The sequence below is a fragment of the Callospermophilus lateralis genome, chromosome X (genome assembly GCF_048772815.1).
Source record: "Callospermophilus lateralis isolate mCalLat2 chromosome X, mCalLat2.hap1, whole genome shotgun sequence".
NCBI lineage: Eukaryota > Metazoa > Chordata > Mammalia > Rodentia > Sciuridae > Callospermophilus > Callospermophilus lateralis.
In genome coordinates, this window is record NC_135325.1 from 122,319,494 (window position 1) to 122,338,357 (window position 18,864).

Below are 18,864 nucleotides of genomic sequence, written 5' to 3' on the forward strand. Positions count from 1 at the left end.
TATTTCACTTAGCATGATGTTCTTCAGTTTCATCCATTTACCAACAAATGCCATAATTTCATTCTTCTTAATGGATGAGTAGAACTCTGATATATATATATATATATATATATATATATATATATATATATATATATATATATTGCATTTTTGTTATCCCCTAATTTATTTTTTAATAATTATTTATTAGTTTTAGGTGGACACAATATCTTTATTTTACATTTATGTGGTGCTGAGGATTGAACCCAGTGCCTCATGCATGCTAGGTGAGCATTCTACCACTGAGCCACAATTCCAGCCCCTCCCCTCATTTACTGACAGACACCTAGGCTGGTTCCATAAGCCCACTATTATGTATGATTATAATGCACTAATGAAAACATAATTTAAAAAGCACAATGGAAGTATTGGGGAGATAAGTTTAATTCTAATTAGGAAGTCTGGAAAGATGCTATTATTAAGGCTTGGATCTGGAATATCTCCCAAAAGCTCATGTTTTGAAAGCATGATCTCCTATGTAGCAAGGTTCAGAGGTGTGGCTTTTAGGCAATAATTGGATCATGAGGGCTCTGACCTCATCAGTGGACTAATATATTTGATGGATTAACCCATTGATAGCTGAATGGATTACTGGGAAATGGGACATAGTTGAATAAAGTAGGTCACTGTGGAGGGTTCCCTGGAAGGGTTTATTTTCTTCATGGTACCTTCTCCCACTCCTGTCTCCTACTTCCTGGTTGCTCAACAGCTTTCCTCTGCCAAGCCCTTCTTTGATGTTTCTGCCTTGGAGGCTACTGACTTCGGGCTGAATCTGTGGAACCATGACCAAAATGAGTTTTTCCTTCTGAGTTTTACGCAGCCATAAAGAAGAATTAAATTATGGAATTTGCTGGTAAATGGAAGAAACTGGAGAATATCCTCCTGAGTAAAATAGAAAGAAGGATGGTAGAGGAAGGGAGGAGGGCTGGGAAAAGGGAAATTCACCCAATTATGCTATGTGCACATACGACTATATAACAATGAATCCCATAGCACTTTGTTTAAATTTCTATAGAGAACTTTATTATACCTCTCTGTCTGAAGGTATTTTTCTCACAGTGACGAAAGGCTGATTAACAGATGCTGTTTGAAGGAAGATATTGAGCTTGGATTTAAAGGATCAATGAGATTACTACAGGAAGACATTGAGGCAAAAATTAGTTTATGCTGAGGAATCTCATGCACTACCACTGTATAAGCCTACAGATAAAGATTGGTCTGTTATAGGGGAGAGCAGTGAAATACCACTGAACAGGTGACCCCATTCATGAAGAGTCTTGAACACTAATCTTAGAGTATGTACTTGTTTCTGTATACTAAGGGAATCTTGGATAGTTACCCCCAAAAAGTCACAAAAGAGTTTTCCCTATAATCTTAGCTCCTGTTTTTTTTTTTTTTTTTTCTTACTGGTCTCTTTGTACAGACAGATCCCTTTCAATTACATTTGTATTCATTTGGTAAAGATTTACTACGTGAGAGATACTTGACTTTAAAAAACACACCAGATAAATATCTGACATAATTTAATCTGATGTTTCCAATATATCAAAAATGCATTTAATTTATTTCTTTTCCCAATAGTATATGTAACTACATATGCTTTGTGTAATCATTGGCTAGATTATAATCCATGTTAATATAACCAAAGAGTGTTTATTCGTGATCTGGGTGGTATTGCATCTGAAATTTATTCTACTCCATCATCTGTTCCACTTTGAGCTTCCACCAAAACAGTTCTAGCTATTCCATCAGGTTTCTCTTGACTGGCTCTATTTATTGTCTCTCTATGGTATTCCTATAAGAATGTCAGATTAAATTATATTAGATGCTTCTCTCTCTAAGATAGGTTAACTTCATTCCCTCCTCTTTCACTATTCAGCTTGTCATCCTATCATGAACAGGATTAGCTTTGTTTGGTATGATTTGTGTTTGAAGAATCTGTATTGACTACTGTTTATCACTGGGGTTTCCCCAGGTGCTCATAAATGACTGCCTTAATAATTGTCCTCACAGCTTACCAGATATTGAAATTAAATTTATGAGTTTAATTCCTTCAGTTCCCTGGGGATTTTTTTTTATAGAAAAATGGAATGGGGCAGTTTCATGACTCACAGCAACTCTTCTATAATAGTCAGTGCGATAAAGAAAAATACTTTGCAGATAAACAAATTTCATTTTTAGATTTCCAAATGATTATTATAAAAATTGATACAAATTTTAAAAATGGATTACAAAAATACATCCCTTGTCCTTTAAAACTATTTATTTGTTGCACTTACACATATTTTGAAGTGTCATAACAGATGCCCAGAAAATGTTAATCCACTAGTTTATAGTCTTTACTTTATGATGGAAACTGGAAAGTTAATCTTTTTATATTCAAATTTTTGCACATTTGAAAAATAGCCCAATAATGGCACCTTTTAAAGGTAAGTATTGTCAGTTGGACATATGCTCAAGTACTGTTTCAGGTTGCTGAGGCAACCTGCCTGCCCCGATTGTAGTTAACTCTTTACAACTTACTGATAATATGCTGACATGGACTTGAGTCTTACCTTCACTGAATGCAGGTCAGGTGCACTGTAAACCTAGGTTATAGGTGGACCCAAACTACCTCTCTCTTTGCAAATGACTGGCAGGAGATTAATGCACTGTTTGATAGCAAATAGTTGGATGCTCTGAAAGGGATACGTGCATAGAACATTGAAAAACACCAAGAATTTTAGTGGGACTTAGATTTCTACCATTGTATGGACAAGATTCTGCCTGTTAGTGATATTAAGAATATATGGAACAAACAGTTTACATCAGGCATTATAGAAAAATAATCTATTTTCTCTAACAAAAGCAGTTTGGATCCAGTGGACATGTGATGATACATTCCCTATTCTTGATGTTTAATTGAAAAGGTAAGACTTCTTTTCCTCTCTGAACTGGTACCAGTGCATTTGAAATGATTTTGTCTAGAGGCAAATGATGTTTAGGAGCTCTTTTGTTACGTTCTTTGATACATATAATGAATATTCTGGAAGTTATTTCATTGTGCCTTTTGCTTTGCTGCATGTCGTTACTGTAATGCATTGGTGTTTGGCTTGTTTATGTGAATGTTTTTAATTCCAAAAACTGCTATCTAGGCCATGCAGTAACCAAGAAATAAGAGAATACTCCAGTACATGCAATCTCAATCTGGGATAATATTTAGGATGAGAGAACATACATTGGTTACATACTAACTTGACAATAATGGATTCCAAAAATGTGAAACAGTCACTTTGTTCACCAAGAGAACAGACCATACCACAAACTCACATGCAGACTGTTCTGTCATACTGGAAACGACTTGACAAGAATGGATTCCAAATCTGACATTCTCTGGCCTGACTTCTTGCCTATATGCTCTGGAAGGGTGAACTGATGGTGAGCTCCTTAATGTTTGTTAGTGGGAAGGAACCCTTGGGTATCAAAAGTATTTGAGTGGCATTTTAAGAAACCATTATATTTTTAGCAAGGTAGAAAAGTCTATATCTGAGTCTGTGCTATGACCTGTTCTCTTGGTAAGCACAGTGACTGTCTCTCTTACATTTTTCTGATGTTTATCCTGCAAATCAGCTGCACAAGCCCCTGCCACTCTTCTGAATAAGCTTTCAGGCATTACCTGCCTGCTGTGTTCCTGCGGAGGGATGGCAGTAATCTCTGCTAAGATAAACGGGAGCTTCTGTGGATAAAGTGTAAACGCAGTGAAGTGTGTGTGGCTGTAAGATTTAATGCCTCTACACGTAATTTTTTTGGAGGGGGGATCTGGCATTTAATCAAATCCAAAGTCATTATGTAAATTTAATCACCTTGCAACACACTAGTAATTTTATTATCTCCCTTTCATTTGACAGTGCTTAGATACAAGTTGAGCTTGGAATTTCAGAGGTAGAGCACTGCTGATTGGAGGCATATTAAGGAAAATGTACTGTGGAAATGAGATAAAACCTTTATTCTTGCTATTGATTGTCATTCTTGTTATGTGTGCAGGTGTCTAACAAAGGGTTTTAGAATACAGTTTTATTTATTCAAAGTTTTTCTTTTTACTTTCTTAAAGCCCCCAATGAATTTGCAAAGAGCCTGTTTGTGATGTACTATATTAAATCCATGCCTGTCAAATGATAATCTTCACCCTGAACAAGATACAATTCAAACCCTCCTTAACGCATGAGCTCTATACTCATGTAACCCATGTTGTTTGAACTGCTCACTAGAATTCTGCCTGTGGTTAGATTGTTTATGCCGTAAGATTTATTTAAAACTTAAAGACTATTTCCATTCATCAAGACCAGTTTTGATAGGTGTTTAAAAGGTGTAGTTGGGCTGCAAAATGTGCAATTTGTCTGTTAAGATAGACAAATTATCTATCACTTTTATATTATGAGGTTGAGAAAGAAAAGGGGTTTTTGACCCTGTGATTCACACTAATGATTATGTCTTAATGAAAGTAATAGAGTTTAATACTTATCTGTGATCTAAAGTGTGTAATTAGAAAGGATGCAAGAAGAAAGACATTATATCATGTTGAATTGAACTTGCTAAGGCAGAATAAATGATATTTTATTGTTTTTTCTTTTCTATAATTCTGTTTTAATTTCCCTACTTTTTCTTATCACTTACTTTGAAAGAAACTCTTGAGAATATCTCTTCTCTTGCAGACAAAGACTCCAGGAGCTCCCTCATCCATATGTTAAGACATGGAGACCCCTGGTCAAATAGGAAATCTTTACTTTAATCAGCTATTGTCTTTCTTCAGAATGGAAACCAATGACTCAGGCAAATGTCCTTTATTCAGGTTTAACTCAGATGACTAGATTCCCCCTACCTAGAGTGCTGTTTACTCCATTGAAATCTTTTCTTCTTTCCCAAAACCTTTAACAAGTCCCTGACTCATACCATGGTGTAATCTGGGACTAAAATTTAAGTACCTTATTATATAGTTTCTCATAGAGTTCATCATCTATTTTCTTTTTACTACTACTGTCACAGTTTTATTATCCTAAAATGGTTATAAAATGACTACCTACCTCCATTGGTTGTTAGAAATATTTGGTGAGGCACTGGATATAAAATCATCCAGCACTAGGTCTGACACAACATATACTCAATGAGGGCAAGTTTCATATGAATGATCTTGTGTTGGTCAAATGGCTATAATCCAGAATCAGAGTGCCACCTAACAATGCAGCTACCATGTACAATAATAGTGAAGGTCAGAGTCAAATTAGGATAACTGGAATCTGGGTTGGGTGTCTCCCTTTGTGGGCTTCAGTGGATAAAATACAGTAATTCATTCTTTTTAATGGCATCATATAGAAGCCAGCTTTAACAAACACACACACACACACACACACACACACACACTCACACACACACGAGTTGGGGTGAGAGAATATGCCAAAAAATTGTGACAGTGGAAAATGATGAGATAGCTATCACAGGATGTCCTGATTTGGATTTGATTAAAACTTCAGACTTTAGGAAAAGGAATTATTTCTCAATCTTAGTTATCTATATACCTATCCATATAATTATCACCTTTTCATTCATTAAATAAAATAAATACTTATAAAATATTATACTAGTATATAGTAGATGTATAGTTAATGCTTGTAGGATAAATTTGTTAAATGAACTCTATTTCACAAATATGGAAACTAAGGTTCAGTCATAGGAAACAACTTATTGAAAATCATTTAATCCATATATGGCAATGTCAGGACTCAAACCTTAAAAAAATAAGACAACTTTTGAAGAGAAAAAGTGAAAATGCAGTTAACATAAAGTCTGTTTTTTGTCAGATACTATGCTAGACACTTTCATATCATTTGTCTCATTTATATTCTGACAACAATCATGATATAGGTATTGCTATCTTAATTTTTTAAATATATTTTTTGTAGTAGATGCACACAATACCTTATTTTTATGTGGTGCTGAGGATTGAACCCAGTGCCTCACATGTGCTAGGTAAGTGCTTTACCAACTGAGCTACATCCCAGCCCTGCTATTTTTATTTTAAAGTTAAGGGAAGTAAGGCTCTGTATTAGTCAGGATCTCCACATAAAATATATCACACTCAAATAGGATAGTTTGAGAAGAGTTTAGTCAAGGAATTATTTACAAGGTGTGGGCAGGATTGATTTCCCTAAAATACCCTGTAGCTAGAATAGTGGAGTTATTATACCTCCCATAATGAATTCCAAAGGGACATAGGGAAATAGAATCAGGAAAGAAAACATCTAGAAGGATAGTCCTCTAGAGCAGATAACTTTGAGATGAGCTCCAGGCAAGGAAATTGCTACTGTCTTTCTGGATGTCCTTGAGTTTTGTTGATGGTTGTTTGTTCTACAACCTTGTTTTTATGGTGGCCCCAAAGTAAATAATTGATTTTCAGTTTTTTTCAGCTACTTCTTATTGCAAGATGGTCGTGATGACTTCTAAGCTATTGTTAGAACTGAAAATATATTAAAATTTATATGGACAGGTACAAGTCCTAGATTAGTTAAAATAATGTTTTTTAAAAAGTAATAAAGATGGGGAAATCACTATACTTACCTTTAAGACTGACTGTATAGCTACAGTGATCAAGTCCATGTGATGTTAACAAAGAGGATAGACATAGATCAATGGAATAGAGGACAGAGAAATAGACTTACCCAAATGTAATATACAGATGGCAAATAGGAACATGAAAAGATGCTCAACATCACTAGCCATTACAGAAATGAAAATTAATATCATGGTCTGATATCACTGTGCATTTATTCAAATAGCTAAATTTTAAATAATAATAATATCAAGGGCTGGTGAATGCAGAGAAACTGGATCTGTCATGCATTTCTAGTGGATGAGGGTATAGCCATTCTGAAAAATGGCTACCTCAATAGATGAATGGTATATCCATAATGAAGAATAATACTCATCAATGAAAAGAATGAATGAATGATACATACAACTTGAATAGATCTCACTGGCTTTGCTGAGTGAAAAATACAATTTCGTAAGGTAAAATACTAACTGATTTCATTTACATAATTTTGAAAATGATAAAATTAAAGAAATGGAGAATAGATTGTGGTATCCAGGGATTAGGAATGTTGGGAGGAGGTTTTTGACAGTAAAGAGGGAAATAAAAATATTTGAGTGATGGAATAGTTCAGTTTCTGGATTGCAGTGGTGGTTACAACAATACACACATGAAGTCAAATGATATAGAACTATACATGCACTTTGTGCCATTGTCATTTTCCTGGTTTCAGTAATGCACTGTAATTACATAATATGTACTTATTGGGAAAAACTGAATGAAGAATTCATAGGAGCTCTCTGTATTACATTTGTAAATTCATGTGAGTCTGCAGTTACATCAACTTGATAATTAAAAAAATGTAGCTTTGCAGTGGAGAAACCTAGCAGAAATCTCATTAATGAAGTGATCAAGGCCAACATTGGGTTTGGAGTATAGCTCCATGGTAGAGTATTTGTCTAGCATCCACAAGGCTCTGGGTTCCATCCCTACTAACACATATATTTACACACACACATGCACATGCACATGTGCACACACACACACACACACACACACAATATTCACTAGTTTGTCATGTTCATATCTTGAACCTCTTATACTATATGAGAGAGCCTTTACCGCCACACTATACTTCCTCAAAATATATAATCCCAAACTAAATTCATGAGGAAACATCAGATAATTCTACAAAGTACTGACCATTAACCTTTAAAAATATCAAAGTCAGAAAAACAAGGGCACATTTGTAAATTGCCCTTAGTTGCCATGGATTTGAGGCAACTGAGAAAATATGATGTCTAAATGCAACATTGTGTTCAGGATTCAATTCTGGAAACAACAAAAAAAGTGCATTTAGTAGAAAAACTGGTACATTATATAAAACAACTACTTGGTGCTCTTTAACAGGTCAGGATCATGAAAGGCATGGAAGGATGGATGGATGAACTGTCACAGTTTGGAGGAGACTAAATATAGTTGATTACTAAACAAAATCTGATATCCCCAAATTTGACCTAGCATTATTCTGCAAATTTTTCATTAGCAGAAAAAGTGGTGAAATATAAACAAAATCTATAGTTTTTAGCAAATAGTATTGTATGAAGCTTAAATTCTTAGTTTGACAACTCTATCATGGCTGTATACAATGTTGGCATGGGCAAGCAGCTGTCTGCTGTTTTTGAAACTCTTCTATCATTTTAAAATTGTTTCAAAATAAACTTTTTAAAAGTCCCCTGGGAGATTCTTATGTGTAGCCAGGGCTGAGAACCGCAGCTAGCTCATACATTTGGTCCTGCCTCATGTGTTTCCACTCTACTCATCTACTCCCCAGCCTGCCCTTCCTCCCTCAAAATTGCCCTGCTCTGAAGGGATTTGTTCTCAACTGGCTGCTAGCCTAAATAGGATGAGGGAAAAAATGTTTCTACCACTCTCCCAGTAGGAAACCTATTCTAAAGTTAATAGCACATGGGCAGTATCCTATCTGTTCCAGCCAGGTGCCATTATACAGTAAGAATTTCCACCTCAGAGATTTGTTCCTTTCTGTAAAACATCATTACATCACCATTTTTCAAGTATCACTTCTGGATGTTGGAACATGAATCCAATAAGAATTATGAGTCATGTGAACTGGTGAATCAGGGCTTTTTCTGCAACACCACAAGACATTGAATCTCTATGGAGGAGAGAGCTAGATTTGTTTAGAGACTCCCACCATCCATTTTCTCTTTCTAGACAGGGAAGTCCAGTGTTGTAGGTTGAGCTAGGAGCTTAAAGACAGCTCTTGGAGGGTTATGCTCTGGTCTTAGGTAGAGATAGCACACATCTTGTATAGCAAACTCCTGTTGCTGTGAGACCTTCCAAGAGCACACTTGTATCGTCAGAGGCTGGGACTTTTCAGTTGGCTCTATCCTCTTCCTGGAGTGCTCTGTTTATTAAAAGGTCCCTGCCCTTTATTTTGCTGGAATTAGTCATTATGGGTTGGTGAACTGCCCTTTTTCTCCCTCTACCCCAGCTTTTCATCTACACCCTAGAAGGTAGGACTATGACTTTGAGCCTGCTGAGAGTCCTTCAGGAGAACTGATCTGAGAGAAAATTAACAACAGTTGGGGGTAGACGCAATGACATCATGTGCCTCTAGCATAAAAGGCAGCTCAGAAAGTCCAAGAAGGAAGAAAATAATGGGAATTGGAGAAAGAGGCTGAGACTTGGGAACTATGTAAAAGTTGATACCAGAGATTAGGCTGGGGGCAAAAGTGCTCTCTGAGATATTTAAACTCTTATTTAGGACCTATTATTTGGCACTGAAGTCTATATATTTAATAGGTAAAACAAATTTTTGCACTGGAGTCTATGTAACTTAATAGGTAAAACTGAACTGGGACAGACTGGTGAAAGCTGTGAAAATGCCCTGAGGCAGCCTATAGTTAGGATTAAGATTAACAAAGCAAATGGAGATTAAGCTTTATTGCAGGGTATGTTATAGATTGGACCTTATGCGTGTAGACTTTCTTCCTCTCCCAATTGTTACATGGGATTGCATGTTTTATATATAAATTTATTTACTTTTTGGGTTGTTTTTCTAAAGTAATAGATTCTTATAAAATGTTGATATTTTAGAGTAGTACTTGTTATGAAACTGATGAACTTGTACAGTTTAAGCAGATATTAGAGCTGATGTGGTTCAACAATAATTTTACAAATGAGGAAAATGAAGCCAAAGATTTAGCTGATGTGTCAATGATCATATAGCTATTATGTGACAGTTGTGGTTGGAGTTTAGGTCTACCAATTCCCAGGCAAGTAGTGACCCCCATACCTGTTTTACTTAGTTTATCCATATCCAGAGATAATCCAAATTTATATCCCTTTATTACTACTAGTGATTGTCAGCAGCTATCATAGATAAAAAGCAGACTATCTGGGGTTAATCAAATTACTATACAGAATTTTCTCAGAATCTTTAACATATTAATCATGATTTGGTAATGCGACAGGTTGGCATTAATCTCATCAAATATTTTTTTTTCCTTTATGTACCATCCTTAAATATAGTAATATTGTTCTGCTTAGCATATTTTAAACATTATATTCTTAAGTTTAAACAGCAATTCTATTGCCTGTTTCAAGAAACCTCACTGATAACTTATTTTAATATTTCAATCTGTGTAACTTCAGCAGTTACTACCAATTTATATTGACATCACAGTACTCAAAAGCCGCTCAAATACAAGAAAATATTGGAAGACTAATTTTCAAAATGTTGAGGGGGAAATTCAAATCAAATACTTTATACACAGCTAAATAACATGTAAATGTCAGAATGATGTTTTCATGTGTACAAGACCTCAGAAAGCTTACCCCATAGTCTCTTTGAAATAAGGTCAATGAAACACATTTTCTTAAAAAATACAATACTTCCCCAGCTGTTTCTCACAAATGTTCCTTTACTTTCTCAAATCCACATACCTTCCTCTTACTTTGGTGGTACCTCCAGAATAGGGTTCTTTGGAGGGAGCCAGCATATGGAGTTTATATGACATTTTGTAGAAACCTTAAGTGAGTCACTTCTGTTCTTTGGTTATAGTGTTTTCTTTCTGATAAGCCTTTAAACTACCTGAGGATACAATATTATTCATTTCTGCATTCCCAGTAGTACCTGTCTCAGTGTTTTGTACATGGTAGGTATTCATGAAATGTCTATAGCAGAAAAGAAAGGAGAAAGAAATGGAGGTAAGGAAGATAGGCTGAAACAATGTATAATTTTAGCAAAAGAGATTCTATGGTCATGCTTAACTAAAAAGAAGCAATAAAGAATAAAAAATAAAAAGTTACATCTCTCATGGGGAGAAATTTAAGGTTATTTACATTGATAAGAATCTTCTTCTCACTTGTTTTTGTGAGCAGAGGCCATCTCAATGTGTGTCAATATTTTGTACTGCAGAACCATGTATTTCCTTTGTTATATCTGTGAGTGTCTCAGTTAATTGAACATTGTTTCTTGCACAATCAAAATATTAAAGATGGGCTGGGATTGTGGCTCAGTGTTAGAGCACTTGCCTAGCACATGTGAGACATTGGGTTCATTTTTTCTCAGCACCACATAAAAATAAACAAATAAAACAAAAGGTATATGTCCATCTGCAAATTAAAAAAAAACTTAAAAAATATTAAAGACAACCTGTTTATTTGGACTCTGCAACCCTCAAACTCCCTCTGAGTAACTCATGATGGAAAATGAATTTGCACACCAGTAAACATACTCAAGTAAGGAATAAGAAGGGAAAGTAGGGGCTGGGGATGTGGCTCAAGCAGTAGCGCGCTCGCCTGGCATGCGTGCGGCCCGGGTTCAATCCTCAGCACCACATACAAACAAAGATGTTGTGTCTGCTGAAAACTAAAAAATAAAATATTAAAAAATTCTCTCTCTCTCTCTCTCTCTCTCTCTCTCTTTAAAAAAAAAGAAGGGAAAGTAACCCACAAGTATCTTGTATTGTCTGGAGTTTGTCAACACATCTCCATAGAACTGGTGAAAAATCTCTCTTCCTCCCTCTTCAACAAGGCAGTAATATGTGCCCATGCAAGACTGTTTAACAAGTGTCACTGAGGGAATGTGGATAATCATATTAGTCCATTTCTACTGGTATACCCAAATATCTGAGAATGAGTATAAAATATGAATTGAAAGAAATAATTTAATGGAGGGAATTAGCAACAAATGGATATAAATGAAGAATTAATTAATGAGATAGAATACCAAGTTGAATAACTTTTCTGGAAGGTATCAGAAGGGGATAAATGAAAAAAAATGGGAAAAATTTAGAGACATGGAAAGTGAAATGGCAAGTCTATAGAGTAACAGTAGGAGTAGACAAAAATTGTAAGTGGAGGGGAACTTAATATTTGAAGAAATGAAGAAAAAGAATTCTCCAATGTTGGGGAAATATAATGACCTCAGTTTAAAAGAACTTAGAGTTTATCAAATGTGATATATAAGATGAACACTCTATCTGGACACACAGAAGTACATTTTTAAATATCAAAGACATAGACAAGAGTTCCCAGCAAGAAAAAAAAAGATTACCTACACTTGTAGTGCATGTGCTTCCTCAGCATGAACTAACTTTCACCTCAATGTCTGAATGCCCCCAGAAACTGAATCACCTCCTACTAGGCTTTTTCTCTTAAAGGTTCCATCACCTCCCAATATCACCACACTGAGCACCAAGCCTCCAACACATGAACTTATTGGGTATGCACTCAAACCATACAATTAATACACACCTGTCAGAATCCAAACATTAAGCCTTGAATCAGACATCAGTGTTTGTAGAGAAGATTTTGGTGGGTGAACAGCACTCCACATTTATTTTCTCTTGGTATTATTTGTTGATATTTGGAAGCAGACAAAGCAAGAAGCACTGAAGTGGAAAGGAACATCAGTTATTCCTTTATACCTTTTCTGTAGACAAATGTCATCTTTTCCATCCATCTGAAAATCATTGGTATATATTTAAGATATTTGTCCATAACTGCTTTTCGAACTTTCCATACTTATCCTTTTGTTACAAATCCCAAAGAAAAGGGGCTAGGCAGAACAGAAAATGGTTGGGGCAGACTCCTAAAATACATATATGAAACATGTACATCCCAGAGCCATCATTATTAGCAGAAGCGAATGCCAGCAGAGTTCCTCCCTGTCTTGCTCTTTTCCATTCTTTATCACTCCAATTTAGTTATTGGTCATGTGTTTTTAACATTAAGTTGAGGTTGTTAGCAAAAACTTTTATGGATTTAGTTGAGTTATTGTTCAGGTACTTGCAATTCTTTCTACAGATTTCAGGAAATTGTGTAACGTTTGGGCACCACATAGATTTAATTCAGTTGATAGCCATAGAGCACCTGCCCAGTGCAGGTTGAACCCTGAGAAGTGCCTGGGTACACCCAACAATGTGAAGGAAGTGACAGGAGGAGTACAGTTAAATGGTGGTTTAAAGCAGAGATAGAATATACTGGTAAAACAAGAGAAAGACTTTTTATAAAAGTGATCTTGCGGATTGGACTTAATGGAATTTCTACAGGCAGAGGCATTTTAGGAGGAAGGCACACCTTTTGAAAGAGTAACAAGGTAAGAAATAACCGGATCCATCCGGGGCTAGTAATAGTCCCTATGAATTGAGTCTTTACTCTATACCATACATAATGTTAAGTATTTCATATACATTCATTTGTTTAATTGCCACAGCAATCTAATTAATTATAGGCAGTATCATCCCTACTTTACAAATTAGACTCAGAGCAATTAAGTAACTTAGTCACCTCCGAAGAGATGGTAGAACAAGAATTCAAACCAGTTCTGTCAGACTCCAAAGTCTGTGTTCTTAATCACTCAGCTCTGTGCCTCAGAAGTAAATACATGTTCGGAAAAAGGGTTAGGACCATGATGTGGAGAGCTTTAGATGGTAAGTGAAGGATCCTGAATTTAAAGAGGCAGACTGTGAAATAAAAGGGAAATGGATTTTAGTGTAACAGGTAATGTGTGGTAAGGGCTCAACAAGTGACAGACAAATGAAGAGATCCCAAACTTCTTTTCTTTCCTCATTTTTCCTCAGTTTTTCATTTGGAAGGAGAATGGGTAAGCAGAAAAACAACCTCCCTTTTCTTCTTTGAACTTTCATGTAGATTTCCACTTCTTGGGGGTCCTTTTTTGTTCTGTCCAGTTTCTTGTCATGGCCTATAATCTTACCCCTATAAAGAAAAGATCAGAATTTGAAGTTTCTAGTTCAACTGGAAAAATGGAATTACTTACATGTCAGTTCCTACTGAATGGTCTTGGATAACTGAAGATCATGTTATCTTTTTATTATTTCTTATTAGTTTTGAACTTTAATGTAGCTTCTCAGTCATAAAAAGAGGATTCATTATTTGCCAATGGCTATAATCTTCTTTTTCAATCTTAGCAAGAAACTAGAAGACTCTATTGCCCTTACTTGCCCCTACCTCTTTTACCAATATTGGTTTGGGCTTCTGAAGGAGCAAGGTTTTGGAATTGTTAGACCCTCCAAGCCACAGTTCAGTTTTTTGAATCTCTAACCTAAAGAGTTCCTAATTGACTTGGTGCTAGTGCAGTCAGAAATATTTAATTTTTAAAAAAATTTTGAAATAACTATCACTTTATGAAAACATTGAAAAAATAGAGTTTTTCTAGGGGTTAGCTCAGTGAGAATGACTAAGCTTAGCATGAGTATGATGGTTTAGATGTGGTGTCCCCCAAAACCTCATGTGTGAGAAAATGCAAGGTTTGGAGAAGAAATGATTGGGTTGTTGAGTCTTAACCCAATCAGTGAATTAATTACAGATGGGATTAGCTGAGTGGTAACTGCAGGTGAGTAGGGTGTGGCCACAGGAAATGGTTCATTGGAGGTGTGGCTCTGGGGTATATATTTTGTATCTAGAGAATGGAGTCTCTCTGTTTTTCCAGTCATCGTGTGAGCTGCTTCTGTCTGCCATACACTCTGCCATGACATTCAACTTCAACTCATGGAGCCTGCTGTCCATGACCTGAGACCTACGAAACCATGAATCCCCAAATAAACTTTTCCTCCCCTAAAATTCTTCTGGTCAGATCCTCTAGTCACAGCAGCAAAAATGCTGACTAAAACAATAAGCAAGGCCCTGAGTTCAATCCTAGTACCACAAAAATAAATAAATAATAAGTCAGTAGAGAGTTCACTTCATTCAGCTTTACCAAATGTTCATACCTTAAGTATTAATTTTGAAATTTCAAAATCAGGAAATTTACCTTGATGCAATATTATGATATAATTTATACATCTTAAAATGTTTACCAGTTGTCCTAAAAATGTCTTTTTTTCTGTTTTGGAATCTAATCCAGGATCCCATTATATTCTAGCAAAATTCCTGCCTTTCCTTATCTTTTATGGCCTTGACACATTTGAAGGGTCCTCAATAATTATTTTGTAGAATGTTTTTTCAATTTTGGTCTATTTATATTTAGTTCATGCTTTTCTAGCAAGAATACCAAAGAAGTGCATGTGCTGTTCTCAGAGTATTATTCCTGGGAGTTCATAATATTTAAGTATTTCTCATTATTAGTGATTCAAGATGTTAACTTTATTCACTTGGTTAAGGGATTTTCTGCCAGATTTCTCCACTATAAACTTACTATTTTTGCCTTTATAACTAATGAGATTCTGGCTGGGGATATAGCTCAGTTGGTAGAGTGCTTTCCTCACATGCACAAGGCCTTGGGTTTGATGCCCAGCACCACCAAAAAAAAAAAAAAAAAAAAAAAAACAAGAAAGAAAAAACTAATAAGATTCTTGTACAGAACTTCAAAACTGTGCAAATATCATTTTATCATTATACTTCTGCCCACTTTTTTCATCTATTCTTCTGTCTTTAAAACTTATGATTTCCTGCCCTACATCTAATTGCAATCTAGCAACACAGGAATTCTTCTCATTTTAGCCTTCTCCTGTTGTTGTTGGTACTGGGAATTGAACCCAGGGGCAATTTACCACTAAGAACATCCAGGCTTTTTATTTTTATTTTGAAATAGGTTCTCACCAAGTTGCTGAGGGTCTCACTAAGTTGCCAAAGCTGGCCTCAAACATGGGATTCTCCTGCCTGGCCTCCCACATTGTCTGGATTATAAGCATGTACCACTGTGTCTGCCTCTTTCCCCTATGTTTAACTCCTATCTTCAACAGTGAGAAAGCTGGAACTTAATGGCTAAAATAGTCCCCTATTTTATCAACCCTAATATATAGTATTCTCACCCCTGCTCACTCCCTATATGTAAGCAGGTCAATTACTTTCTGGTTTATCATTTCTGTATTTACTTTTATACAAATGAGCAAATGCATTTCCATTTCCTTATATCATAATGTATGCTTTCTACATTAATCATACCTTGCTATAAAAACACTTTTTCAATTTGCTTTTTCATTTACAAGTAATACTTCATATCAATTCATAGAGATCTTCCTAATTCTTTTGTTACAGCTGTCCTTTGCTCTTCATTGAGTGGATGTATTATTGTCTATTCAAACATTCTCCAATTTATGAGTATCAGTTTTATCCAATATTTTGAATTAACAAACAGTGCTGCAATTAAAAAGTGATAAATGTGTATCTTTGTATTGTTGAAGTTGAATCATCATGGCAATTCTTAGAATTAGTGTTGTTACATTAAAAGACATGTTAGTTTTGTTAGCTATTGACACATTTTCCTCAATGACAGGTGTGCCAATGTGCATCCACAAACAATATTTGAGAATGATTATTTTGCCACATTTTCACTAATAAATATGTTCCCCTATTTTTAAGTTTTTTCAATCTGATAGGTGAGAAATTATATGTTGGTGCTATTTTAATTTGTTTTATCTAATTATGAGCAAGTTGGAACATCTTTTCATATATATATGTACCTCTGTATATGAATATGATTATCTGTTCACACTTTCCCCTCTTTTTCTGTGAGATTTTTTTCCTTAGTTCCTTGATTTTTTTTTGTTTTTATTTTCACTTTTCCTCAATTTTTGAGAATTCTTCATGTTTTAGAAATTGGCCTCTCATATTAGACTCCTATAGTGCAAGAATTAAAATCAAGAATCAATAAATGGGATGGATTCAAACTCAAAAGCTACTTATCAAAAGAAATAATCAGTAAAGTGAATAGAGAGCCTACAGAATGGGAGCAAATTTTTACCACATGCACATCAGATAGAGCACTAATCTCTAGAATATAAAAAGAACTCAAAAATCTTTTTTTAATTTAAAAAAAATTTTTTTAGTTACACATGACAGTACAATGATCTTGACCTTTCATACATTTGAATCAAATGGGGTATAATTTCTCATTTTTCTGAGTGTACAGGTTGCAGAATCACATTGGTCAAACAGTCACGTATATACATACAGCAATACTAGTGTCTATTTTATTCTGCTGCCCTTCCTATCCCCCCTTCCCCTCCCCTCCCCTCCATCACATCTCTCTACCCAATCTAATGTGACACACTTTTTTTTCTCCTCACAACATCATACATGTATTCTGTATAACAATGAGGATCTCCTTCCGTATTCTGTGCAATTCCCCTTCTCCCTCCTTATCCCTCCCACCTCTCTTCCCTATTTAGTGGTAATCTTCTTCTCATGCTCTTCCTCCCTATCCCATTTTGAATCACCCCCCTTATATCAGAGAAGACATTTGGCATTTGTTTTTTAGGGATTGGCTAACTTCACTTAGCATAATCTGCTCTAATGCCATCCATTTCCCTGCAAATGCCATAATCTTGTTATTTTTTAGTGCTGAGTAATATTCTAATGTGTATAAATGCCACTTTTTTAATACATTCCTCAACTGAAGGGCATCTAGGTTGGTTCCATAGTCTAGCTATTGTGAGTTGTGCTGCTATAAACATTGATGTGGCTGTGTCCCTGTAGTATGCTGTTTTTAGGTCTTTTGGGTATAGTCCGAGAAGGGAAATAGCTGGGTCAAATGGTGGTTCCATTCCAACTTTCCAAGAAATCTCCACACTGCTTTCCAAATTGGCTGCACCAATTTGCAGTCCCACCAGCAATGTATGACTGTACCTTTTTCCCTGCATCCTCGCCAGCACTTATTGCTGTTTGACTTCATAATGGCTGCCATTCTTAATGGAGTGAGATGGTATCTTAGAGTAGTTTTAATTTGCATTTCTCTGATTGCTAGAGATGGTGAGCATTTTTTCATGTATTTGTTGATTGATTGTATATCCTCTTCTGAGAAGTGTCTGTTCAGATCCTTGGCCCATTTGTTGATTGGGTTATTTATTTTTTTGTTGTTTAACTTTTAAGAACTCAAAAATCTTAACATGAAAAAAAACAAATAACCCAATCAATAAGTGGGCCAAGGAACTGAACAGACACTTCTCAGAAGATGATATAAAACCAATCAACAAATATACAAAAAAAGTTCAACATCTCTAGCAATTAGAGAAATACAAATGCAAACCACTCTAAGATCTCACTCCAGTCAGAATGGCCGCTATCAAGAATATAAACAACAATAAGTGTTGGTGACGATGTGGGGGAAAAGGCACACTCATACATTGCTGGTGGGACTGAAAATTGGTGCAGCCAATAAGGAAAGCAGTATGGAGATTCCTTGGAAAACTTGGAATGGAACTACTATTTGACCCAGCTGTGCACTCCTCGGTTTATACCCAAAGGACTTTAAAACAGCATACTACAGGGACACAGCCACATCAATGTTTACAGCAGCACAATTCACAATAGCTAAACTGTGGAATCAACCTAGATGCCCTTCAAGAGATGAATGGAAAAATAAACTGTGGTGTATATACACAATGGAATATTACTCAGCATTAAAAGAGAATAAAATCATGGCATTTTCAGGTAAATGGATGGAGTTGGAAAGTATCATTTAAGTAAAGTAAGCCAATTTCCCCCAAAAAATGCTGAATTTTTTTCTGATAAGTGGATGGTGATCCATAATGGGGGTAGGAGGAGCATGGGAGAAATGGAGGAATTTTGGATAGGGTAAAGGGGAGAGAGGGGAAAAGAGGGGACATGGGGGTAGGAAAGATGGTGGAATGAGATGCACATCATTACCCTAAGTACATATATGAAGACATGAATGGTGTGACTCTACTTTGTGTACAACTAGATATATGAAAAATTGTGCTCTATTTGTGTAATATTAACTAAACTGCATTCTGCTGTCATATATAACAAAT